At 52.0% G+C, this 25,291-nt stretch overlaps 1 protein-coding gene across 2 annotated transcripts in view; it reads left to right on the forward strand.

The window, feature by feature from the left end:
• CASZ1 (castor zinc finger 1) overlaps positions 1 to 25,291 on the forward strand; it is a 233,970-nt gene that overhangs the window by 39,048 nt on the left and 169,631 nt on the right. Inside the window, exon 1 of one of the 2 annotated variants that reach the window (XM_032201410.1) lies at positions 22,575 to 22,738. The exons of the other annotated variant lie outside the window; for it this stretch is intronic. The gene's annotated coding sequence lies outside the window, so the exon portion shown is untranslated. Of the gene's footprint in view, positions 1 to 22,574; positions 22,739 to 25,291 lie in introns of those variants that run through there. 2 annotated transcript variants of the gene reach the window in all.

Consider the following 25,291-nt stretch of genomic DNA (forward strand, 5'->3'; position numbering starts at 1 on the left):
GAGAGAGCCATGCTAACACACAGAGCTGTCTCACGGAGCTTTTGCTTATGGTTAGTTCATTCATGTAATCGAAAATGAATGTTATGCTGGCTGACAGCATCCGTTTGGTCTCAGTACATGGAAGAACATTACAAAAGCCGTGATCAATACCACTATGGACGTACAAATTGCAGTGTCTATGGTCTTGGAACCCAGAGCCGAGACGTCTCAGCATCCAGCAGGCTCAGGCTGCTGTGCTGCCATTTATTCCAGAGGGTCTCTAGTGTGTGGGTAAGGGCTGCAGGAGGAGGTTCCTCTGGTCAAAACGTACAATACCCTGAAGGGAATGGAACATGGAGATGCATCAGGGAAAATGCATAATGCTTGGGCTAATACGTTCGCTCTTCTCTGAAGGATACTCAAGGTGGATGTGAGCTTGACCTAAAGGGATCCTTTCCAGCATGATATTCATAGAAATAGACAGAGAAGTCTCCTGGGAGGAAGGAAAGTATGTAGTCCATCTTCTACCCTAAGGCAAAATCAAGTGATGACTGCAGGATGAACTGTGCTGGTACGTCTTAGAGGAGCCGGCCCCAGCGAGCGTGGGTCAGCAACAACAGGACCCTGGGACGGGATCCCACTGAACTGTGAGCTGGTGCTCTGCAGGCAGCACGAGGCTCTCTGCACAGATAATCTCGTTTAGATGATCTCAGTGGTCTCCTCTGGCTTCAGAACTGATGCTTCCATTAGAAGCAGCGCTCAGGAGGTGTGGTGGCTGGGACTCAGAACAAAAGGGCAGGCTGAGAAGGGCAGTCTGCCTCTGACCTGGATGCAACAACTGATGTTCCTGTTTCGATAAGAAGCCGATGACACTCAGGACCTCTGCTAGGTAAAATACTTCCCTGGATCTGCTGTGTGATCCAGTAAATTGGGGTTATTTGGCTTTCTCTTCTCAGAGAAAGAACTGGAGAGAATGTGCTTAGACCATAGGTGTTAACGTATAGACTTTAGGTGATTCATCGCCCTGACTTTTTTCCATGTCCTGTCAGTCTTGTTAGGATTGTGGGACTCCTTCTGCTTAGTCAGAGCTCAAAACCAGCTGCTCGATCTCTCCTCCTTAATGGGGAGTGAAGGAAAAAATAAAAGAGGTAGGAAACAGGAATTCCTGTGGGAAAACAAACAGACATAGAGAAAGTCCTCATCCAGGCTGAAGAAGAGGGTGAAATTTCATGGTAGAGAGAAGACAAGACACCAAGGTAGTATTGGAGAGCATTTTCTTGTTCACATTCTTTACCCACCCTTCTCTGCATGTCCATTAATCCCACAGCCTCTTCCTTTCTTTCAGACACTTCTCTCTGAGGTGTGTGGCTCACGACTGCAGCCAGTGTTAATCGAAACTCTTCCCAGCAGGAGGGGAAAACTTGAAGCTCTCTTTGGTCTCCCTGAAAACTCTGTTCCTTCAAAGGCTGTGCGTACAAAAGGGCTTTTGAAGCACGCTCTGTGTACCAAATTACAGGCTGGGCCAGGACCCTGGCTGTAGTTAATGACAATGCTGAGGGAAGGAGATGCTTCTTGGTCGTATGGTCCAAGTTTAGGCTGTACCCAGCAGAGCATAAACAGAAAGCGGCCCTGAAGAGGAGTCTCCAGGACTGGAGGGACTCACTGGAAGATGGGGCAACAAGGATTGATCGCCTCTCTCCTTCTGACTCCAGCCCCCCCGGGTTGCCCCATGCCTTAGGACGCAGCGTTATCTCCTCTGTGCCTTTCCTACAGGTTCCCTTAGCAGTATCACGCAGCTGCCAGCCCCCATCAGTGACCAGAAGTCCTCTGACCACTGATTTAAGGCCCTGCAATCGCCTCCTGCTTTGCAGTGTTCAGCGTGGCTCTTGGCTCCCACCACCTGTGTCCTCTGTCTTACGTAGGCTTGAATCTTCTTTCTTTTCTCTTGCATTTTTCTCCCATTCCCTCATTTTTTTTCAGCTCCTCCCTGTAGAAGATAGATCCAATTCCTTTGGGGAAATAAAAAGAATAGCAAGCTACGATGCAGAAACCCACCAGCTCAGCAGATTTCACTTGGTACAGTTTGGCATCTGATCCTGCCCGTATTTCTGTGAATCATTGTGCCATTCGTGATCAGAGCTCCAAATGAAACTCACCAGGAATTTTTATTACTCCAAGAACAGTGAAGTAATAGTCCCAACTACCAATCACTGGAGCTGCCAGGACAGGCTCCCAGGGGAGCACAGGGCAGCACCGCTCTAATTGTCCTTTTTTTTTTTCCCTTTCCTTGACAGTAGGCAAGGAACCTCAGCCCCTTACAGCTCTCCCATCCTGTATTTTCTTCCAGAAACTCCGATCCTATAATTTCCATTGCCTGTGAAAAACGTGTTTAACTGTTGGAATCATGCTGCCTTTGTGGCTGGAAGTAGTTGCCGAATTGCTTTCTTAGAGTCCAATTGTTACAAATCATTAATAACATCCTCCACTTGGATTAGCTAGTAATAACCTCGTCGCTATCCCTAGATCTCGAAGCTTTGTGTGAAGGAGGTGAGGATCATTATTGCCATTGCACAATAATCGTTATTTTCACGGAGGCACTAAGAGGTGGGTTGCTGTGCCTGCCCAATTCTGGAGCCTCAGTCCTTGGGACCACGCTCCTCACGACAAGCGATGGCAAAAGCTCTTCCCAGCCTGCAGGACCCAGACTTTACCAGGAGCCAGAGGCCAACATAGCAGAGGGCATCGAGGAACTTGCTGCGAGGAGCAGAGGAATGCTGGTTCAGGCAAGCCCACACTGGTACAGATGCCACGAGGAGCTCTGGTGTGTGGGGAGCTGCTACGGGCTGAGGCTCAGCCTCTTGCGGGTGGGACAGGAGGACAGGACCTTCTCGGGAGCAGCTGAGGGAGAGGCACAGGACAAGGAGCTGCTCTTTGGGTGACTTCTGCCACAGCACAGAGCCCCCCTGCGTGCTCACCACCCCTTGGCTGGCAAACTTCACCTCCAGCACCTCTGGGTGCAGGTGCTGAGAGCAGTCGGCCGTGCCTGCGGTGCCCTGTTTCAGCTGCCCCTCCCGGAGGAATGCCCTTCACTCCGCACGCAGGGCTTTCTCTCGTCCCATCGAGAGTGGGCTCGGTGCCACTTTATACTTTGGAGGATCATTAGCAGAAATCATTAGCTATAATACAACCTCCCCCATAAATCTCCCCTGCACCTGGATCATTTGTCCATGCCTAATTTCCATCTCCCTAATTTTATGATTTGTCCCTCATTTGATGAGGGTTCCTTCCATTAATTGTGTAGTAAGTGCTTCCAGATAAAAGGGCTGAGGAGCTGACCCCATCTTGGAAAGACACAGTTTGGGCTTTTTTCCTGAAGGGTAGAGTCCCTCTGAAATATTCTTGCTTCCCTTTCAGAGGGCATCACTCCAAATCTTAAAGGCACCACAGCAGTCTCCCGCAGGGAAAATGCCTCTTGCAGATAAATCCTGCTCGATGGAGGCGCTGCGAGGCAGATGAGAGCAAAAAAGCTGAAGCCCAAGGTGTCCTCTGCCACGTGGAGAAGTCTGGTGGGCACGGGCTGCGGAATTCAGTCCCGACCAAGGAGTAACCCCTGCTCTTCGCCCACCGTGCCCCTCCTCATTACCACACTTGCCCAGAAGCAGTTCTGTGTCCTCCCTCAAAAAAAATCTCCTCTGCTGAACTATTTGGTGTTGTGCTAGGCTGCAGCAAGATCCTTCGCCTGTGTGACAGCGGGCAGGGGGGAGCTTCCCGTCAGCAGAAGGGACTTTGCAGCAGGCCTGCAGAGCTTCCAGCTTTCTGCAGACCTTCTGGGTGGTCCCGAACAAGGCAGCGCTCTCAGTGCCTCCACTGCCATCTAAATAAGATGGTGATACTAGCAGTAGGGTGCCATGAGAGTTTAATTAATTAATTTGCAAACTCTGTGAGACCCTGGGATGAAATCCGTTGCATCAGCACAAAGCGGTGTTCAATCTGTGCTGCATACCCGGGACTGGGAGCATCCCAAAAGCACAGAAAAGCGAACCCAGAAGAGGTGCAGCACTCTCTGAGCACCTCACGGAATAGCTGCTGCCTGGCTCCGACAAGCAGGAATTCTTCCAAATCAGAGCACTTGTCCTTGAACTTGCCTCACACTCTCGCTCAGTGTGAGGCAGCTGAACAGCTCGCACCGGGACAAACACGACCCACTGGAGCTCCCCGAGCTGAATTTGACCCAGTGGATCTGCTCTGCTGCGCCGTGTGCCCTCCTCCCAGCCTGATCCTCCCCATCTTTTCCCATTCCTGTCCTGTGCTTGATGTGCTTGTTACATTTCAGGGGGAAGGCTCGAGCCAAAATTGAAGCAGGGAGCACAGGAGCTACCACCGAGCCACCCGGGCTGCGAGTGGTGCAGGAAGCTGGGGGGGATTCTCAGCTCCTCTCTCACTGACTCGCCTGTCCCTGGAGGTTGGTAGAGCCATGAGGATCTGTGAGGTTCTTGCCCTGGTGCTCTTTTCTCCTGAGTTTCGGAGTTTCTGCCCGCTGCAGGGGTAGCACAAATTCAGAAGAAGGGCGTAGGAGAGGAGGGAGGCGCAGTGCTGGAAGCAGCTTGCACATTTTACAGGTAACATTATCTTTTATTGGCATCCTAAAAAGAATGTCAGGCACTAGAGTGTTTTTTTTTTTTTTTTTTTTAATTTCTGCTTCACTGCCATTCCGCTGCAGGATTTTTATCACATCCGTGATGCCAGCAGAGGCAGGCAGTGCTCAATGACACAACTGGCCATTCACAAGATTTCTGGAGGCCTTTTGTCACATCCTCTGGAGCAAGCTGTGAAGGTCTCGGTATCATTTCTCTCTAAAGCTGCAAATACTCTGCGACTGAACGAGGCACAGGGCTCTGTGCTAAGCAGTCCAACCAGCGCTGAGGTCGTCCCATTGCTTTACAAGTGGGACCAACCCTTGCAGTAGTTTACTGAGGCAGGTTTCCAGCAGTCCCCCAGGCCATGGCGGGTTCCTGCTCTCTCTGGCAGTCAGCAGACATTGCTGGTGATGCCTGGGCCCGGAGGAGCACGTCCCTGGCTGAGCGTCTCTGGGCCCAGGTAACTCTTCTCATGGACAGTTTCCATGTGCCACTTGTCATGGCTTCCCATTTTCACAGCAGCCGAGTTCTCTCTGGTCAAAGTTTGTGGGAAGAGAAGACCTTGCAGACCAGCAGCAGCAGCTCTGGTGCCAGCAGGCCGGCCTTGCAGCCTGCCTTCTCCTTGCTTCCAGCCTGCTGGTTTGCCCAACTGCTTCCCTGGCAGTAGGCAATAAAAATAGAAGTGTGACTGCTCTCTGTGCCAAACCCATGGAAGAGTAAGAACGGCTGTGCTGCTGCACAGAAAGCAGGAGTGAGAGATACCAGGTTTTGGATGGCCGGGCTGCTTCAGGGGAGAACAGGAGAAGACTGAGCACTGGGACTGCTAGAGAGAGCGGGCTGCTGGAGCACTCTCAGCTCAGCCCTCCAGAGCAGCAGGCACGTGTTTTAGGGCCCCTGGGGGTTTGCAGAGCCCTGTGTGACAGCGGGGCCGCCTCGGTGGCTGTCCCTCCCGTGGCCATCACCCCAGCCCCGAGGCCGCCTGTGCTGGGAGCCCTCCAGGGGCAGATTTTTGCTCTGGGACTTGTGCTGCCCCTCGGAGCCCAGCAGCAGCTGCAGGGAGCCGGCAGCTGAGGTTGTTGGGGGTGGATGGAGGGGGTGGGACGGGGCTCTGGGTTCTCATCCTGAGTTTTGCAGTTGCTGTCAGTCCCCGCAGAGGCCTCTCCTCTCTTCTCACCAAGGAGAGCAGCAACCAGCACTGCGCACCTGCCCTGTGTTCCCTCAGCCTTGCAACCTTCTCCTCCTGCACGGAGCCATGCAGTAAGTGCTGACGTGTCCCCTATGGCCAACGCGATGGCATGAGAAGGAAGCTTTGTCTTGGCTACCTTTGCATCTCCCGTGGCCCATTCCTTCCAAATTCAGGTGTCCTGGATATCAGTGACGGCAGATAGAGAGGCAGCTGGATGCACACACTCATGTGCATCTTTTACTTGTGCCAGTCTTCAAACAAACCAGGAAAAGGCACATGAGGTGGTGTGAGCTGGCAAGGCACTGCCTGGGCTTGCTCCCACCTGAGAGAGGGTCTCAACCCCAGTGCTCCTCCTCCTTGTTGCATTTCCGAGGACCATTGCCCTATGCTAACTTTCTTCCCTAGATTCCTTTTGCCAGAATTATGTTTTTATGAGCTGACATGAAATTTTGGTAAATGCCATTGAAATTCACAGAGCACTGAATTCGGAGCCTTGTGGCGATAAGCAAGATACAACTGATTGTACTGATTCACTGCGTTCTCCGAGAAGGTGACACGGGTCAGAGTTAAAGCACAGAGAGTGGGAAGCCTGCTGTTCGGCTGCGTGGTTTCAAGGTGAGGTACGCAGCAGCACACCTGGCCTGCAGCAGAGGCAACTGGAAAGCCAGCCTCTCTGGAAGGGCTGAAATCATTGTTTTCCCTCGCAAGGAGGGACACTAAATTAGCTGATGACTAGAGCAGGATCTAGGAAACAGGATTTCTGAGTTCCTCACCCTGCTGTCCCACTGCTTTGCTGCACGGACGGAGGGAAAGCATTTCCACACTCTTTTCCTCAGTTACCATACTTGTGAAGCGATGCTGCTCTTTATAGAAGATTTTATTTTCAAGACATACACGGCGTGTCTGCATGCCATGGCACAAGGACTGGGTGTCACACACAGCTGAGGGTACGGCCTCTGAATGTTTGCACTGAGCTGGGAGGTATCAGGCAGCGGCGAGCAGAGGAGCTCCCAGCACTGTTGGTAGCAGCGCCAAGGGTTTAGGCAGCTCCCACCTGCGGAATATCCAGCTGGGGGTGAAAACGGTGGAGAAAAACTGATCTCAGTTGTTTCTGGCAAACAAGGACAGAGTGGGTAGCTGTACAGTCCAGCTTTGGGAATTCACCTGAGTTGCTCTGAATCTCCTCTGGAGCTGTCTCCTTCCCTGCTCTGTACTGGAGAGCTCGGGCTCCTCAGCTGGGTGCTCCGCAGGATCGCAAGCTGGGCGTGTGGCTTAGCTGATGGAGATCCCGGGTGCACCCCAGCACCCTTAAAGCAGGTAAAGGTGGGCAGCCACCAAACCTGCAGTGTGTGAGAGCCCAGCCACGCAGATCTGCCCCAGGGTCAGAGCAGGGCCTGGCCACGGTGGCGACGTCCTGCAAAGCTCTGCTCGGGTGCGAATCTCTGCACAGCTAGCGAACCTCCGCGGGCAGATCTCCTCGCCCCTCTGAAAGTGCTGCTAGGATCTGCTGCTGATCCAGGCTGCCTAGAAAGCTGGATCTGAAGGGACAGGAAAGTGCAAAAGTAAGGGCTTTTGTTTTTTTAGGTAGTCTGATTTTTAACTATGTAAATTCACAGGGCTGTATTCTGATGATTCAAACACCCTGGGTATGGAACAAACACTGGAATTCCTTTCCAAAAGTACTTCCAACCCGCTCAGCATTGAGAGGTCTGATCTTCCTTTTGCAGTTACCGTACTGTGCCGGCATATTATGGTCTGGTTGTCGTCTGGATGTGTGTGTACGTGTGTGCACGCGTGCACGTGAGGAGTGCTACTGCAAGTGCAGAAAAATGTGGAAATGGGAATGTGTGGAAACGCCTGTGAGTGGGAACACGTGCAAGAGGCTCTCTGTGTGTGACAGAGGGCACGTGCGTGCCTACAGGCTTGTGCTCATGTGGGAGTGTGCATGTGTGGGAGCGTGTGCACGTATGTAATTTTGTGCCTGTGTGGGAGAGAGGAAGGGAAAGCATGGTAAAGTTATTTGAACCTGTTTGAAGGTCGGGTCTCCCCAAGGTTATCTGCTTTTTTTTTCCCTTGAATCTGTAAAGTAATGGTATTCACACTCACTACTTGAGAAGTGTTTCTTTTTATAGCTCTTCCAGATGACAAATAATGCCTGTTTTTGAAGTCCTTTTTAAGTCATTGTTCCCTGGACGCAGATACCATGTTTGGGTGCAGGAGGGGAACGGAGCGCGGAGCTATTTCCCCTTTCTGTCTGCAGGGAGCTTTACTGGGACTAGTGAAATTCCAGCCAGGATCATCCAAGGGGCTGCAGCCTCCCAGCGTATGAGCTGATAGGACACCCTCTCCTTCAAGCCCCGTGACACGGGGCGACACAAGCGGCCTCAGGCACCACGGCCCACCCGAAGTGGTTCTGGTCGGGACCACGGGGGCTGTAAAACCCAGCCGAAATCGGCGCTGGATTTCCTGGAGTAAGCCGCCCCGAGTCAGCCCATTGAGAATAAGCCAAATTCAGCCTGGGAGAGCAGACAGGTGTCTGGATCAGAGCCACCCCTTGTTGGGGGCTGGGGCTGGCTGCATTTTGCCCATCCTGAAGTATTTTGGGCGCTTGTTGCCCCCTGTGGGCAGTACAGATGTGTGGGCAGCACACCAAGTTCTCTGCCCCCAGCAGACGGGCGCCGTGCTGCAGGCACTCGATGACACCGTTCCCTCGCCCAGCCCTCGCTTTCCTAAAACCAGCCCCTTCTCCCTCACTTTCTCTTACTCCCAAGTGTCCTCTCACGCTGCCTGAGCACAGGGGTGTAGCAGGAAACCTCATTTTGTGGTGCTGTCCTGGGACAGACACCTGGTGCACGCCACCAAGCACCTCGCTGCCCAGCCTGGGGCTTTGGGGCACTTGTCCCCAGTGGGCGCTGGGCTCGTCCCCATCTCCGGGGCCTGGCCACGGGTGTGCGGTGCTGCTGCAGGTTGGATAACCCAGCTGCTGCTCAGCGCCCGCCGTGCTGCCAGCTCGCTGTGCCCGGTGGCTGCGGTAGGAATATTTGGTCAAATAAAATGAATGGGGCTTGTGGGGTTTGGGCCCAAGGGGATTGAAGGTCCCCATAAAGGCGTTGGGCTTCGTGCTGGGAAAAGCTCACAAAAATGGCTCGTGGGGAAAAACGAGGAGGGCGGTGGAGAAATAGGGAACGGAGAAGGGTCAGCAGGAATTGAGGATTAATCCAGAAGAGGGGAGGGAGAAAGCCTGGCTGAATGGGTAAACGGCCTGTGAGCAGGAAACGATATCTGACTTAATGTATTAGTCAGACAAATACATTAGATACAAATTAGATGGTGTAAACCGATCCTTCCTGCAAGGGGTGCTGAACTTTTTTGGTGACTTTAGAAGGCCATGTTTACAGTAACTTCAGCTCGTGACCAGGCTATAAAGGCAGGCTCTTTGGGACGGGGAGGAAGGAGTGTTTCATTAACGCACACACCTGCCTCCACGGGCAACCTGGCCTTGCAGTTACCAGGCTTTTTTATTGTAAGATTGTACTTTGTTTTTTAACATAGAAATATAAAATATGCGTGTGTATCGCTTATCAAAGATGATAACATTCACAGGTAAGGGAACGTAAGTCCACTTTATAGCAATAAATTATCTTCCCCACCCTTTTGGACTGATTAGCAGCTGTGTCTCACCTCAGCTTTCTGGAGTTTTCCTTTTAATTTTTCACCTGAATTGTTTTCTCCATTTCAGCTGCACTCGCAGGGGGTGTTTGTATAAAAGCGCCTACAGGGATTTCCGATCGGTGTTCCCACTGAGCCCCTGAAATTACACAGTCAGTTGTGAGATGCTCGCCCTGAGCGTTGATTATCGCAGGGTTTAATTTTAAGAACAAGAGGCAAAGGTTAGTTGAACGTGCACTAGATTTCTGTTCACCTGTGTGAAGCCCCCCCCCGTTTGCTCTGCTTTGCGCATTCATTGACGAAGCGAGTGTTAAATCTTCGGCAGGCTGAGGGTGAAACCGCAGAGCTCTTCACCAAAAGTCTGGATTTTAGAAGCTGTGTGCAGGGAGTGGTGCACGCCCGCTGGGGACAGCTCGGCACGCAGCACGAGGGAGCCCAAGACCCTGACAAAGCGTCGCAACCCGTGGAAAGGCAGCGCGTCTCCTACAGCACCAAGCCAAATTTATTGGTATTGGGGAGCGATTCAAGTCAAACTGCAGCTTAATAGGTAACTAGTAAAGTCGCTGCACTAATTACTGGTGCTGTTCCAGAGCAAAATGTGGCTGCGTGGTGGCGTTTATGTTGGTTCCAACAATTGTGCTCTCCTGTACGGCTGCAGTTGGTCAGGAGCACGGTCAGGTGCTGCCTCGCAGTTGAGGCGGGGTCGCTCATTAAACTGCAGTAATTCAGCTACCTGAGATAATTTGTACGTAACCTTAGCAAACAGGCAATCCCCAAACTTTTCCTGTTGCCTTTCAGGACACAGCTATAAAATCCACTTTTCCAAGTCCGTGAGCCTGTCGGGAACACAACTTCGTAATGGTCTCTTAAAGAAACTGTTGAATAACAGAGGGACGGATAAGCAGAAACAAAACTCGTGGTTTTCCCTTAAATCCACTGAAGGAAATAGGCATGCTGAGGGAGATGTGTGCGAATCATGATCCAGGACTCCAGAATGTGAGCAGTCCCTGGAGACAAACTGACTCAGGAGTTACTCAGAGGTCTTTGGTACCACTGGGACCTTTCCAGCACTGGTGGCTAAGCAAGCGCTCAGCTCGGTGGCTGCTGTGTGCCTGCTGGAGCCAAGAGACACACAGAGATGTCAGACACTTCCCGCTTTAAATGTCCTGTCTGGCTTCGGCTGTGTGAATGGCCCAGCCGTTCTGCATCCAAGGTTTATTCCCTGGGTCCTTTGCTCAGGTTTTGTACAAATGCAACCCGAGCACCCTCCCCAGTACCTGAAGTAGAGCAAGGACTGGGCACCGAGCCCAAGACCGCTCAGGAGACTTTATGGGAGCTTCTCCAGCACGTGGAAGGAGCGAGACAGAGCGGGGCTACCTGGGGCTCTGCTCCCACCTCTCCCAGGACTGAGGGCATCGCACAGAGGTCAGACCCAAGCAGGTCCCTGTGCGTGCTGAGCGTCCCTCCTTCCTCTTGGGAACAGGCGCTGGCAAACGCTCACCCGCGGCAGCGCGGTGACCTTTGTATTTCCGTAGGTATCGCAGGTACAGCGTGTTTGTGCTGTCGGAGCAGGAAGGAGAGCGCCCTGGCACCAGCCCAAAGCACCCACAGGGAAAGCAGGAGCAGCTCCGGGCACCCCACGGGCTGAGCGTGGGGCTGACATAGCCAGGTCCCCGTGGGAGCTGGGACCCCTTACCCCCAGCTCACCGGGCTTTCTGCCCAGCCTCAGAGCCACCCTCTGGTTCCAGACACGAACCAGAACCAGGGTCCGGCGCTGTTCCCTCCGCTGGCTGATTTCCTGCTTTGTTCAGAGGTGTTTTCACAGGGAAATTGAACCCTTGGTGCTCGTAGAGCCGGATTCCACTGGCAGAGCCGGGCGGCAGAAATGTGTGGCAAAGGCAGAATCTGGGGCTGGGAGCTGGGAGTGGGAGGGTGGCACGCACGCTTTCCTGGAGGATGATTTTCTGAAGGTGAGGAAGCTCTGCTGGTTTTGGTATCAGACTAGAGGACAAATGTTCCTTGCCTTTGATCTGTAGCCTGTTTCACCCTGTAGGATTTTCACAAGAGGATTTATCAGCCTGTGCGTTTGTTAAGTTGAAGGCGGAAAGGGAAAATAGTCCCTTCAGTCTTTGCTGCTGGAAATTGCTCTGTACGGAAACCCGGTACACAATGAGAAATAAATAAATTGAAACCCAGAGCTGAGAAATAAACAATCCCTGTGGGAATAGTGTGATCACAGGAAAATAAGAAGAACAATAAATTGCCCTTCTGTGAGGTTTCAGGGCTCTTAAAAACCAGCAGATCAGCCTCACAGCTCCTTCTGACCGTGGTGGTGATCTTTCCCCCCTGTTTTACAGATGAGGATGCCGAGGTGCAGAGTGGCCAAGCAGTACAAGTTGCAGTGTTTGGTGTGTCTGTACATAGCAAACACCTCGTAGAGACACCTGAGCTAGCTTGGTATCAGAAGGGTGCAGTTGTAGTAGTGCAGGGATGTGTCTGGTATAATTTTCCACTGCTTGCAGGGCTTCTTTAGCAGTAGCTTGGGTATCTCTAACCAGCACCGTATTGTTCTGCGCCGTCATACTTGTAATCTGATTCATAGACTTCTCGCACCATTGTGATTTTCTGTCTGACCTCTTGCATAGCGTGGGCTGAGGAATCGTCCCAGACTCTGCATTTTGCAGGCAGCAGAAAGCAGAAAGCAGAAAGCAGAAAGCAGCCCTCCCAGGTGGGACAACGCGACATTTGCCACCTCTTGGCTCGGAGGTTTCAAGGTGCATTTTTCCAGATAAACCAATTCTGGGCTGATTCTATGATCTAGCTGCTGATGGATGCTTCTTGGCTTTATGGTGTTAAAAACAAGCAGGGGCTGCTTCTCCTGGAGGCAGGAATTTGGGAGAAATCTTCTAAAGGAGAGGGAAAGGAGAGTGGCCCCCAGCTGGAAGCGGGGGGTTCCCCTGGCTCCTCGGGACTGGCCTCTGGGGGTCACTGTAACTGCAGCCAAGGGGTTTGGCCAGGGCATTAACCAGGCTGCAAGGAAAGCCCAGTTTAAGGCTACGCTTCCAAAAGGTGGTGCAGGCCTGGCCTGGGCTCTTAAACTGGTTCTCTGCTTGCCCGAAGGTCACCATCTCAGCGGGGTTGCAGAGGGAGCCTTTCTGAAGCGCAGACGTGGACTGTGGAAGCAAGCAGGTCCTCCCGTGGTTGCAGAAGGAGGCCGTAAGCCTCTTAGAGGGCAGCGGTTTATAGGAAAAATAGCCATAAATACATCAGGCAATGGATTAGTAACGTGTGTGTGTGGGTGTAGTACATGTGCATACATATACATACAGGCGTGCAGACACACGCAGTGCCGTTTCTGCCAAGCGTATGCTAAGTGGTATCGCTGAAACAGACTGCCAGCAGAGGTAGGATCTTTTGGGTGAAAGTGTATATGTTTGAAAACACAGCGCTAGCAATACTTGCTTTGAACAGACCACTGGGCACAGACGGAATTCCACTGCCGAGGCTCGGCAGAGAGTGGCCTGAATCAGGCTGCGTGCAGGAGCTGGTGAAACGAGTCTGCGAGGCTGAATTTGTTGGGGAGCTGCTGCTAATTACACCGCATTGAAGGTTGTTTGCAGACTCAAGGCTAACCTAAAAAATCCGAAGCATATTAATTATCGCTACCTGCTGCAAAGCCCCTTTCCCTACGAGTTGGTTTCACAGTGCCCTGGGCAGGGGGAAGGAGGGAAATTTGCAGACACAGAGGGAGAAATTGCACTGGCTAAGAATCAGCACTTTAGGCTTCCTTGTTGCTTGGGAGCGGTGGCTTCCATTTTTGCCCACGGATCACAGCGAAATGCTGTTCTCACAGAAAAACTCTGCAGATTTCAAAGGGCGAGGAAGATCCTGTGCGTGCTAGAGGAGAGTGGCATGCAGAGATGTAACGCGGAGATACAATATTTAAAGAGAGTAACGAACAACTGTGGGCTTGATCCAAGCGTCTATTGAAACTGATTAGACTCCTTTCCCAGACTTCAATGGGATCGGGTCCTTGATATTTTCTAAAGACAGATATATATTTAAAATTATTTAAGAAAGTTAAGATGATAGAGAGATTGTCAACTTCCAGCAGCGGTGGTTAGATAGTGCAACACCATCCTCCTAAGAGATAGATGCTACATCAAGATGATCAGGGAATTATGTGCATAAAATAAATCCTCGGGCTTCAAGATAAGAACACACTGCAGTTTCTTGCCATATGGTTCAGACTAAAATTTCTTGCTAGCCCAGCTCAGATTCTCTTCCTTCTCCTTCCTGATATGCTCCAGCTGAGCTCAGCTATTCTTGGGCTGGTTCTAAGCGTACTAAGAAAAATGTGTGTCAGTGCCCACTGCAGCTTCTTTTCTGTGACCCGAGCGTCCCGGGGCTGCCCTGCGTGGCCGTGTCGCACTCTGATGGCTTCGGGGGTCTCTGGCCGTGCCGGGGGTCTGCCTGCATGTGGCAAGGAGCAGGGCAGGGAGCTCAACCTGGAGAAAGCTTTGCCTCACCCCAGCTGTGCTCCTGCTGCCGTGGGAGGCGAGTGCTGGCTGCAGCAGGGAGCAGAGCACGGAGATCTCACGGGGAAGAAACGATGGGGAAAAAAGTCGTGGTTTGGGCCAAAGCAAAGAGGAACCTTCCCGTTCGGTCAGGATAGAGGCTTTTGATGAATTTTTGCAGCGGCTGTTTCACACGAGCGAGGGAGAAAGAGAGAGAGGGGAAAAAAGAGAAAGGGAAGGCAGTTAATTTGACTGAATAAAGATAAAAGAATGCAAGCACCGCCGAGTTTGCTGTTTCTCTGGACATTGTGTAATGCTGCGGAATCGGACGTGGCGCTCGGGCTCCTGCACAGAACTGCCCAGGGAGGGATCCAGCCTCGCTGCTGAGTGTTTTTCAGAGGAGGCTTCCTCACCTCTTCTCCTCTCCACGAGGCATCCACTTTGAAAGCAAATTTGTGGCACTCTGGGCTTCCTAAATCAGAGCAGTTTGCCTTTGATCTGAGCAGTGAATTTCTGTTTTCTCCCCGCCGCAGGGAAATGCCAGGATGCCTGAGCACAGCCCTGACACACGCTGTCCCTTACAGCCCGGCCGGTCTGGGACGACCCCGGGCGTTCCTCCCAAGTTATTTCAGCCTTTTGGGGTGGGACGGAGGGCTCCAGGTGCTTCATTCGGGAACAAAGGAGGGAAGGGAGCACTGCAGAGGTTGCAAGGCAGAGCAAAGCCCTTGGATTGCAGAAGGTCTGCGAGGTCCCACCAGGTCTGGATTGATTAGTATTCAGTATTTATAATATCTCCATAATGGTAAAACAAAAGAAAACAAGCCCAGAGAATGCATTTTTAATCATCAATCATTGCTCTTTGTTTGTCGTGAATGAGCGGCGAGGGGAAATAGTCTCCCATAATCACCTCCCTTCACATCGCCTGCCACACGGGCCTCAATGATGCGCTGAAAGGGAAATAAACAAACAAGCAGCAGATCTCCGACTAAATCCCAGGGACCTGGGTGCTACGTGGGTTATCACACCCGCAGACGGGGTCCTGCTGAAGATACAAGGTGGGGGATGGATGTGCAGAAGCAGGAGAAGTGAGCATGGGTGGAGCATTAAAAGCAGGACAGAAAGAAGGGCTGGGGGCTCAGAGGGGCAGCAGGTGGAGGAGGAAGGAGTGAGCAGTGGTGAAATAACCGGTGACCAAAACGCATGTAAGGACAGAGGCTTCACACGGGACGTGGGACATTGGGGTGGAAAGCTTGAAAACCCACCTAACCCAAAAGAATTTCAACCTTTGCAGTACCCGAGGATCACATAACTTTAGGATTTCCACATGAAAAAAATGTGTTTTTTTTTTTTTCAAGGATAGCATTCACACTAGAAAAAAACACTGAAAAGCCCACAGTTTCTATTAAGAGCCCCAAACCCCATATCTTATCAGGAGCAGCACCACGCTGAACTTCTCCAATGGGATCCCCGCTTTGATCTCCCAGCAGTTCTCACAAGGCCTTTATTGTAGTCCCAAATGCCTCTTGGGAGGGAGGGAAACATTATAATTCTCCCTTAATAAGCGAGATAACAGGCTGCCGGGAGGGTAAGGCCCAAATTTCCTAAAGCAGGGCTGGTGACTCCACACCCACTCGCCGCGCTCAGCTGCATGTTCTCAGAGCCGGGAGCCCCGAGCCATCAGGACGGGCTGTAAGGAGCAGACACGCTACATCTGAACCCTATTGAAAAATAATAAAAAGGTAATGACTTTGTCATTACTGGACATGGGTTTGTCTGTTGGCGAGGGGGGAGGCAGGGGAGGTTTTCTGCGTTCAGGCTATAAATAACGTTGCCCATTATCCCGCGCAGTTCCCGTGCATTCCTTAGCCCCTGCTTCGCCTCCAGTGCTCTGGGCAGCCCATGGAGCCCCCCATGACGTCCACCAGGCTGGCACACGCTGCGGGGAAAAAGGAAAGGGCCAAGCACTCTTGTGCCCATGCGCCAGCACCAGCAGGACCATAAGGACCCCGAGGAAGGCAGAGCTAAAGCTAAAGCCTCTTCTTGCCCAGGAGGTGGGTGCGGGGTGACCACACCAGAGCAAGTGTCAGTGCAGGGCACATATTGGAGGGATCACGTTTCAGAAGAGCCCTTCGATGAAAGTGCCTCCCTCGATAAAAGCTCTCCGTGATGCTGAGATGGAGTGCCGGCTCGACTTCACCCCCCTAAAGCAGCCACGGGGCCGTGTGGCAGCTCCACGAGCAGCTGGAAGTTGGTTGCAAAGCCTGGCGCTGGAGAAGTTTAAACCAATTAGTAAAAGGCCAGAATAAACCGTGGTGGCTCTGTCGTAACCAAAACCTGGGCACTCACCAGTGCTGCCTCTCCATTTGGTGGAAGACATGCAGAATTGCACATCTCGCTGGGTGGAGTTCCCTGGTGCAATGGGGACGGGAAAGTCCCGGAGAGCTGCTGGGCCCTGGGACCCACCTGGAAAATAGCAGCACTTAAACCAAAGGTGTGTTTGGGAGGCAGTGTCCTGAAATGTAGATGCCTACAAGGATATTTTTAAAACTGCATTTATATAACTAGCTTGATATAATTAAGGACTGATTTCAGCTCAAACAAAATAACTCCCTCTTGCACCCAAATTGGAGTCTCCACACTGAGAATTGCATCTGTTGAACTAAATTAGTCGGAAAATCAGGACAGCTTTATGCTGTAAACAGACGGAGAGCCGTGGAGGATATTCCAGTTCTGTGTCCAGCTCTGCCACTGATTCACTGTGTCCCTAGGCAAGACTCTTAAGTTTTCCCATCTATAAAGTGCAATAAAACCTGTGTAGGTGCCAGGTGATGTAGTGCTTAATTAATTAGTAAATTAATATAATGAACTCTAACTTGAAGGTCTGTATCAGCACAAATGAATTGTTAATATAAATTTTTATTATTTATTGCTATTTAGTTGATTATTTTCTAACACAGGCAGGCTATTACAAACATACAACTTCACACTTGAATTCCAGTTTTATTATTGTTGTTGCTTATTTATTATTGTTTTCTTCTACATTTATTTATTGTCTTTAGTAGCCTCCCTTAGGACTAAGCCCCAAAGCAGTGGATATTACCCAGGTGCACAGAACAGTGAACTCAATGGAAAATTTGGGGGCAGAACTGGGCTTAAATACCAGATCCTTCTTGCTAAACGCCAGGACTTCTGCTTGAACCTTTATACAGATTTAAGGCAAATAAAGCAGATAAGAACGGATTCTAAACCAATTCTTATCTCCCCCACTGTATACCAGCCAAAAACCCGTCTTAGTCTGTACACCTATAATATGCCCCACGCAGTTTCAATATTTTTATTACATGCTTGCCTGCTGATAATTGTTATATATATTTCTAAACAAAAGTTGGAAGTTTCAAAACTCGGGGCCTGATCCTTTTCGATACAAGTCTTGCCCCACTGCTGCCGGTGAAGCAACGCCTGCTGCGCTCCGCGGCCGTGGCCCAGGGTACGAGGGGACCGCTCCGCTCCCTCTTCCTGCTGGTCTGCACGTGCAAAGCAATGGTTAGCTGCCTGGGAGCAAACGGCCCTTGACAAACAGTGGCCACAGGTTATTCTGTGACTGCTTGTGCCACTCTTGTGATAAAAGAATGAAGGCAGATCATGTTATGTCTGCGGCTGAAAAAATGCCTCCTCCTCCTGTGCAATGACTTTTCATTTTCCATTACGAAACTAAGCAAATCCACAAGATTTTTCTAGTGCATGTCTGGGTGATTTCTTCATTCTGCCAGCGAGCTGTGAAGCAAGAGGAGAAGTCCTGGGTAGCACCTTGGTGTGCTCTAGGCTTGGCAAAGGTTGCTTGGGATGCCTGCTGGCCGGGGGGTCGTCCATTTGGGGTGGATAACTGGGTCCGGTTTGGTGGACCAGTCAGCCTAGAGCTCGGCCTCCTCTCTTACAGAGATTAAATGTCCCTTGGAGGAACTGACGTGGCACAGAGGGCAACGTAAAGCGTGCCAGCTGCTCTGGGAGGTCAGGAACGAGGCATCTGGGCCTGGTGCTGTGTTGCCCCGTGCCTCAGAGCTCCAGGAGCCCCTTTGGTGCAGCCCTTCGTCTTCCCCTCTGCACAAAGCAGTGGCCACGTCGCAGCAGGGTGAGCTGAGGACAGCGTTCGAGCCTTCAGCGCGTAGTTCTGTGCTTTTGTCGTTTTAATCCAGGCCCTTCTTGTGTTGTTTTAGCACCATTTTTCTTGTGTGAGGAATTTCGTAAGGCTAAGAAAGTTTTCTCGGGCTGCACGTGGAAGGCTTAGCCAGGTGGGAGCGCGTCCTGGGGTTGCCGCCTGGCCTCGGCGCTCAACCCACAACAGCTCTGCTGTCCTCGATCCAAATACTCCCTTCTGTAGGGCTTGCACTACTCCTCACGCTCATATCTCACCGCTTCCCAGCAGTGCATGAAGGAACTTGACAGATCCTTGCTCTCTGTGTCCTTGCACCCCGTAGGCGATGGCGGCGTGCCTGCACAAGCTGCCGCCACCCCACCTGGGTGGAAACCAGAGGACCCCAAGCAGAAGGGGGGAACCGTTCTCAAAGCTGGGCTCAGGAGAGGAATTTCAGGATTTAGCGGCGAGTTTTGGGCAGCTGACATAGAGGACAGTCTAATAATGAGTTTGGATGTTATTATTGCTAATTGCTGAATGATAAATAGCAAGAGAGGTGTCCTACAATTTCAGTCCATGGAAATTTATTTGAAATATGTAGTTCAATACAACCAATGTGTTATGGGCAGGCAGCTTGCAGTGAGCAGGATGTCCTCTCCCCAAGGGCAGCAGCTGATGGTGTAGCTGCGTGATACGGTAACTGAAGAAAGACTGGGAATACACGAAACCTTTTTGGAGACAGAGGGGCATGTGGAGTCTGGGCTGCCAACGGTCTTGTGCAACCACACTGTTTGTTTGTTAAATGTTCAGGCGAGCAGGAAATAGCAAAGGCAGGACCCATAGCTGTGTAAGGTCTGACTGGTTACAGTACGTACTGGTAAACTGGAAGGGGAAGGGAAGGATGGTCATGTCCACAATTCCTTTTTTTTTTTTTTCCTTTTTCTTTTTTTTTTTTCCCCGTTGTTGTGTTGTATAGTCAAAAAAGAAAAGAGCAAAAATGAGAGATGTTTTGGTTAGAACTGAAAAGTCTTCAATCCCAACGAGGCTGAAGTGGTCTGGTTTGAGTCAGACCCTGAGCAGTGGGCAAGGAATCTCCCCTGGCAAGAAAGTGAGTCTGCGCTGAGCTGGCCCACTCCTCGCACACATCTCGCTCTGCTTCTGCTAGCAAAGGCGTGGCGGTGAATTTTCCACTTGCTGGAAATGCTTTTAAACCATTGCAGAGATGTGGGGAGAAAGACAGTCGTCTTCCAGTGGGCATCAGAGTGAATTTTGGTATGTCCAGAACTGGAAAAAGGCTCTTGAGGTTGCCTCCCCAGTGGCCATCTTGCTCCTTTCTTAGTCTTCCTGTGCTTCAGACCCACTTTTATGATAGATGCAGATGCCGGTGCTTATGGTTTGGGGGCAGTATTGACACAAGAACACAAAGGACTTCTGAGGGTGGTGCCTTATTACAACACTAAATTAGCTGGAGAGAGATTACTGCACCACTTAAAAGGAACTCCTGCAATGGTTAAATCTATACAACATTTTCATCCACTGTTCAACACGGAAGTAAAATTGCTTTGGGTTGATGACAGGAAGATGCTGCATAAATAGTTAAGTATGCATCATTTGCAATTTGCTAAATTATTTTATTTCTATCTAGACCGGGCTGTGCAAGGTGTCATTACCTCATGCTCTATCTGATGGAGGAGCCTTTGCTGGGAACTGCCATGGCCGGCACCAGCCCTGGGCTGCGCGGGGCTTTGCGCAAGCGAGCTTCGGAGAGCAGGGACAGAAAGGTCAAAAGACACCCGCAAAGCCGCCGAGCTGGGCTCCAAAACTAGTGTGGAGAGAGCTTTGGGGCAGGCTGTGCTTGGGCTTGAAGGTGTTTGAGGGGCAGCTGTGGGGTGCCGGAGCCCTGCCGCCTGCAGGGAGCGGCGAGCTCTTGGCGAGACGCGCGACCGCCACAGCGCTCCGTCCTGTCCCCAGCCCCTCCTAACGAGGGCACGCCACGGCGCTCCAAAATGAGCCGACTTGCAAGCAGGAGGAAGACCATTCAGTCTGCGCTCAGCACCTCAGATGAGAGAAATGCAAAAAAGCGAAGGAGAGAAAATAATAAGAAGTAAATGCAATTAAAAATAACGATTCAGACTTAATTAAAGGGCCCTCTTCTCCCAACCCTTCATTCTTCAGGGATGCCTCATAAGGAGAAGAATCCATAGCTTAGGACCTGCTCTTTCATACTTTTCTACCAGAAGCTGGGACAGTTCCTTGCAGAGACTCATGCTTTTTAGCCTGACAGTGTCTCTCCAGCATAAGAATTCAACAAGTTTGGTCTTTTAACTTCAGGACTCTGTAAGTACTCGCTGCAGTCACTCGAACAACCAGACAGTTCTATTTACTTCAATTATCCCGTTTTCATCCCTATTCTCCTGCTTTCTTATTGTGAGCAGGTAAAAATACAGAACCACGGCGTGACAAATACCAAACAATATTCCAATAAACAAAAGCCCGGCTTCTGCAAAGACGCAGACGCTTCAGACGCTCCGAGCATTTCCCCAGAAGCGCGGCTCTGCGCTGTAAATTCAGCCTGCTTAGGAGCCTGGTCTTCGCAGGGACCTAAATATTTCACCGAGGAGATGTACATTGCTGAACTTGTCTGTTCAAAATTCATGAGTCAGACCCCCCGCCAGCTGCCCAATTACAGGATTTTCTCAAAAGCTGTTAAAAACCCATTTCTTTGGAAGGTTCCTACTTGTCCCCTGGCTTCTGGGGCTTTGGGGAGCACGAGGCCACATTTCCAAGCTCCCTTGTGTAAACACAGGCGCTAGAAACATGTCATTCCAGGGGCTGGGGATCAAAGCAGAACACCAAATATTGGAAGACTCACAATAAAAGCTCAAGAGCTGGCAGCGGTCCTGCAAACACTCATGTATATGAGTCACTTTTACTCACATGAGTCGTCACATCGAAATCAGAGGAATTAGACTATTATTATTAATTATTGTTATTATTTACGTGTGTGGCAATAGCACGTAGGAGCCGCGATCGCGGAGCCGGGCCCCATTGTGCAAGGCACCGGTAAATCCAGTGCAAAACCGTGGTTTCTGCCCCAAAGACCTTCCAGTGCAAGCATCTGACAAGAGACAACAGGTGGAGACAGACACAGGCAGGGAAGCGCACGGGAAGAGCGAGACGCTCCTGCGGGAGGCTGTGTGTGGGTGTGCTGACGCAGAGCTCCCTGCTCCCAGCGAGTGAAGTTGGTCGAGAGTTTACAGGTCTGCAGAGCCGGGGCCTGGGGCAGCCCTAATCCTGCAGGCCAGAGACGGGGGCAGCTGCCTTCAGCGGTGTGCAGCCCCAAGGGACGAAGCCGTGCGAAGGCGGCGGTGCCGGTGTGTGCCATGGGGTGCCAGTGGGTGCCATGGGGGTACCGGTGTGTGCCATGGGGTGCCAGTGGGTGCCATGGGGTACCAATGTGCCATAGGGTACTGATGTGTGCCATGGGGTACTGGTGTGTGCCATGGGGTGCCAGTGTGTGCCATGGGGTGCCAATGTGCCTTAGAGTACTGGTTTATGCCATGGGGTGCCAGTGTGCTATGGGGTGCTGTTGGGTGCCATGGGGTACCTTTGTGTGCCATGGGGCACAGGTGCGTGCCATGGGGTGCTGGTGGGTGCCTTAGGGTACTGGTAGATACCATGGAGTACCAATGTGCCATGGGGTACTGGTAGGTGCCATAGGGGTACTGGTAGATGCCATGGGGTGCCGGTGTGTGCCATGGGGTACCGGTGAGCCCCAACTCTTGTGCCCGCGGTGCCCTCGCTGTGGATGCTGTGGCAGAGCCGCGACCCAACCTTCCCCCCCAGCCCTGCCGTGCAGCACTTGCAGCAGGACGGAGGACAGCGGAGAAGGAGCAGGCTGAACCCCAACCCCGTGCTGCCAGCTGGGGGCTGCGCTGCCTGCCCGCTGCCCGCTGCCCGCTGCCCGCTGCCCGCTGCCCGCCCGGCTGCGCGCACCCAGCGGGGACCCCCCCGGTGCCGCTCCCGCAGCGCTCCCCGACTCGCGAAGTTCGCAGGGAAGCGGCCGGGAGCCGGGGGGGGGCTGCGAGCAGCGCGGGGCACGGGGACGGAACCGGGGCGAGCTGCGAGGGGGCCGGGGGGGGGGGGGCGCGGGGCCGAGCGCGGTTCCCGGGGGAGCTCCCGGGGCAGCCGCCCCCCGCCGCTCCCCGTGCCCCGGGCAGCGCGATCCGCTCCGGGTTTTGCGGCCGCCCCTCCCTTTCCCCGCCTGCCCTGCCCGGCTCCGCTCCGTGCCGGCTCCCCCCCCCCCCCCAACCCCCCCCCAGCCCCTCTCCGGGCGGGCCGGGCCGGAGCAGGAGCGGCGGCTGCGAGGAGCGAGGAGGGAGGGGAGAGGGGAGAAAGGGACGGGGTGGGGGGGGGGGGGAGCCCGAGTCCGCTCCGCGTTTTGCAGCGCGCCCCGCTCGCCCCCCCCAGGTAGCGCTCGGGGCCGGCGGAGCGGCGCGGGGAGGAAAAAATCCGGGATCAGGGCAAGTTTGGATGGCGCATGCGCCCTGCCGCCCGCATCCCAAACACACGCACATTGCCCCGCGCTGCACAACTCGCCGAAGCCGCCCCGGCGCAGGTAAGAGCCCGCACGGCCCCCCCGGCACCGCACGGCCCCCCCCGGCACGGCACGGCCCGGCCCGGCACGGCGCGGGCAGGTGGGCACCGCACGGGCTGGGGGGGCCCGGGGGGAAGCAAGGGGGGGAACGGGGCGAGGGGCGGCGTGCGGGGAGCCGGGAGCGGGGGCGCCGGGCGCTGCCCCCCACGGCCCTGCCCGGCCCTGCCCGGGGAAGTTTCCTCCGCGGGACCCCCGCAGCCCCCCGTCGGGCAGGGGCCGCGCGGTGCCCCCGTTGCGGCAGGTTATTTTTACCCGGTGGCATTTGCAGAATGCGCAGCTGATTTGCCGGCCGGAGCCAGGAAGTTTTTTCTCCCCCCCCTCCCCTCCCTCCCTTCCCCTCACTCCATTCCCCTCGCTCCCCTTCCCCTCCCCTCTGCGCTCTCCCCCCCCTTCTCGCCCCCTTCTCCCCTCCCCGGGGGTCCCGCCGGGTGCCGGGGGCCGCGCACAGGTGGCGGCACCGCCGGGACCCCCCCGGGCACCTGCGGGGAAACTTCGGGGGGTTCGCACCGCCGCCCCCTGCCAGCCCCCTGCCAGCCCCCTGCCCCGCTCCCATCCCCAGCTCCCCCCCCCCCCCCAGCTCCCCCGTCCCCAGTGCCGGCTGCGCCAGGTGCCCTAACCCTAAAAACCCTCAATTCCCCGCACAAAAAAAAGGTAAAAAAGCAGCTTTGGGACTTCTTTCCAGGAGTCCTGCCGCTGCTTTCCGCCTCCCCTTTATTTATGTGCTGCTGCCACCTTGTTAGCTACCCGAAAGGTGGCTCGGAAGAGTTTATGGGGGAATATTGCTGAACTTCGGTAATCAAGTTTCCAGATCTTATGCCTCCTGTTTAATTTATTAGACTAGTTATTTATTCTGTTGATGATAATCTGTTGCTGGTTTCTATGGAGATGTTAAACTGATCTCTTTCAGAAATCAAACTCCATATGCACTAAAACGTTTAAAGGAGCAGTGTCCCCTTTTGTTGTCAGACTTTGTACCTTTTCGGTGCTTTTATTGGGCTCCCGTATATTCCGTATATTGAAGTCTGAAGTTGAGGCTTTGTGCGAGACAGAGCTTATTATGGCTAACAGAAAGTCAGGGCTTTGATCCTTTTTTTGCATCATCATTTAAAACAGATCATTTTTCCCCCCTCATCACACGAGATAGCAGAACCCTTTCAAGATCAAAGCGTCCAGCTAAAAACTATTGTTTAAAAAAAAATAGAAAAAGAGCCTGTTAAATTAGGGGGATGTTTCCTTAATCTGCTTATTTTGTTCTAAAGGTTTTTGTAGCGGTGAAAACAACAACAGCAGCAGCAGAAACTTGTGGCAACTATATTGTTATTTTTATACCTCCCAAGTCCTTTTAATGTTAAAATAAGTTCAAAGTCAAATATCCCTAAAGATAAAGTGCTTGTTAGGGTGTTTTTATTACTTGGTTTCCGAATGTGGAAGGTCAGAATCCAGAAAGCAATCGCATTAGAGAAGGTTTTAATAGTCTTTGTCTCATCTTAATGAGAGAGAAATCTCAAAAACATTTTCCCCGCAACATTTATCAATTATTTTAGAGAAGTCTCCCTGCCTGTAGCTCACTTTCGGGTATTTGCTAACTTATCCATCGCCTTCTTACGTGCCATTCCCTGCGGTATCGCCTCGTACAAAGTAATCGAGGTGAGAGAAGGGAAAATTGTGGTGCTTAAAATTTGTACAACTCGGACTGGGCTGGTCAGGCTGACGGATCCAGTTGGGGTTTTTGCTCATCTTCTGGAGGAAAGTTGAAAGGTTTGCAGAGAAAATGCTACCAGCACGCTGCGTGCTTCACGTAGCAAAAAGCCCTTCTTGTACTTTCTCATGGTGCCTCTTCAGAAGGTTTCCCCTGCCTGAAACAGAGACGTTTCTCCTCTCGGTACGCTTCTGCACTCAGCTTAAAAATAAAGGAATAATCCCAGAGGAAATAGTGCGTGGAGCCCTTATAACTCAAATCTATTTGCGTGTGTGTTTGTGGATATATACATATATTTTACATATATATACGTGCATATGGAAAACACCTAGGTGGTTTATGAGCTGTCCATACCAGACTTTATCTGTTTTTTCCTCGTTAATTTTTCTCTTTTTTTTTTTTTTTGTGATTCTGAGTGTGGTGGATCATTTAATTTATTTTTTTTTGTAAATCTTCTGTTTATTTGTTTGATTTGAATTGCAAACAGAATTGACTCTGTCAAGTAAAAAGAGGAGGGGGGAAAAAAGGAAACACTATGGCTTTAAACTCAGGAGTTTGCATATTCTCCTTGTATCTTTCCCCTTTGCTAATTATTGTGTTGTTTTCAGAGCAAATATGTCATATCCATGGCGACCAGGCAGGTTTATTGTCTTTCAGAAGCAATAGCTCACATAAGTAATTAATGACTTCTTTTTTTTTCCTCTGGCTTAGGTTAAACAGATCATTCAAGGAAAGTCATATCTCTCTCTCCCTCTCTCTCTCTCTCCTTTTTTTTTTTTTTTTTTTTTTTTTTTTAAGCCCAGTGACATAAGAAC

Source organism: Aythya fuligula, chromosome 21, assembly GCF_009819795.1.
Source record: "Aythya fuligula isolate bAytFul2 chromosome 21, bAytFul2.pri, whole genome shotgun sequence".
NCBI lineage: Eukaryota > Metazoa > Chordata > Aves > Anseriformes > Anatidae > Aythya > Aythya fuligula.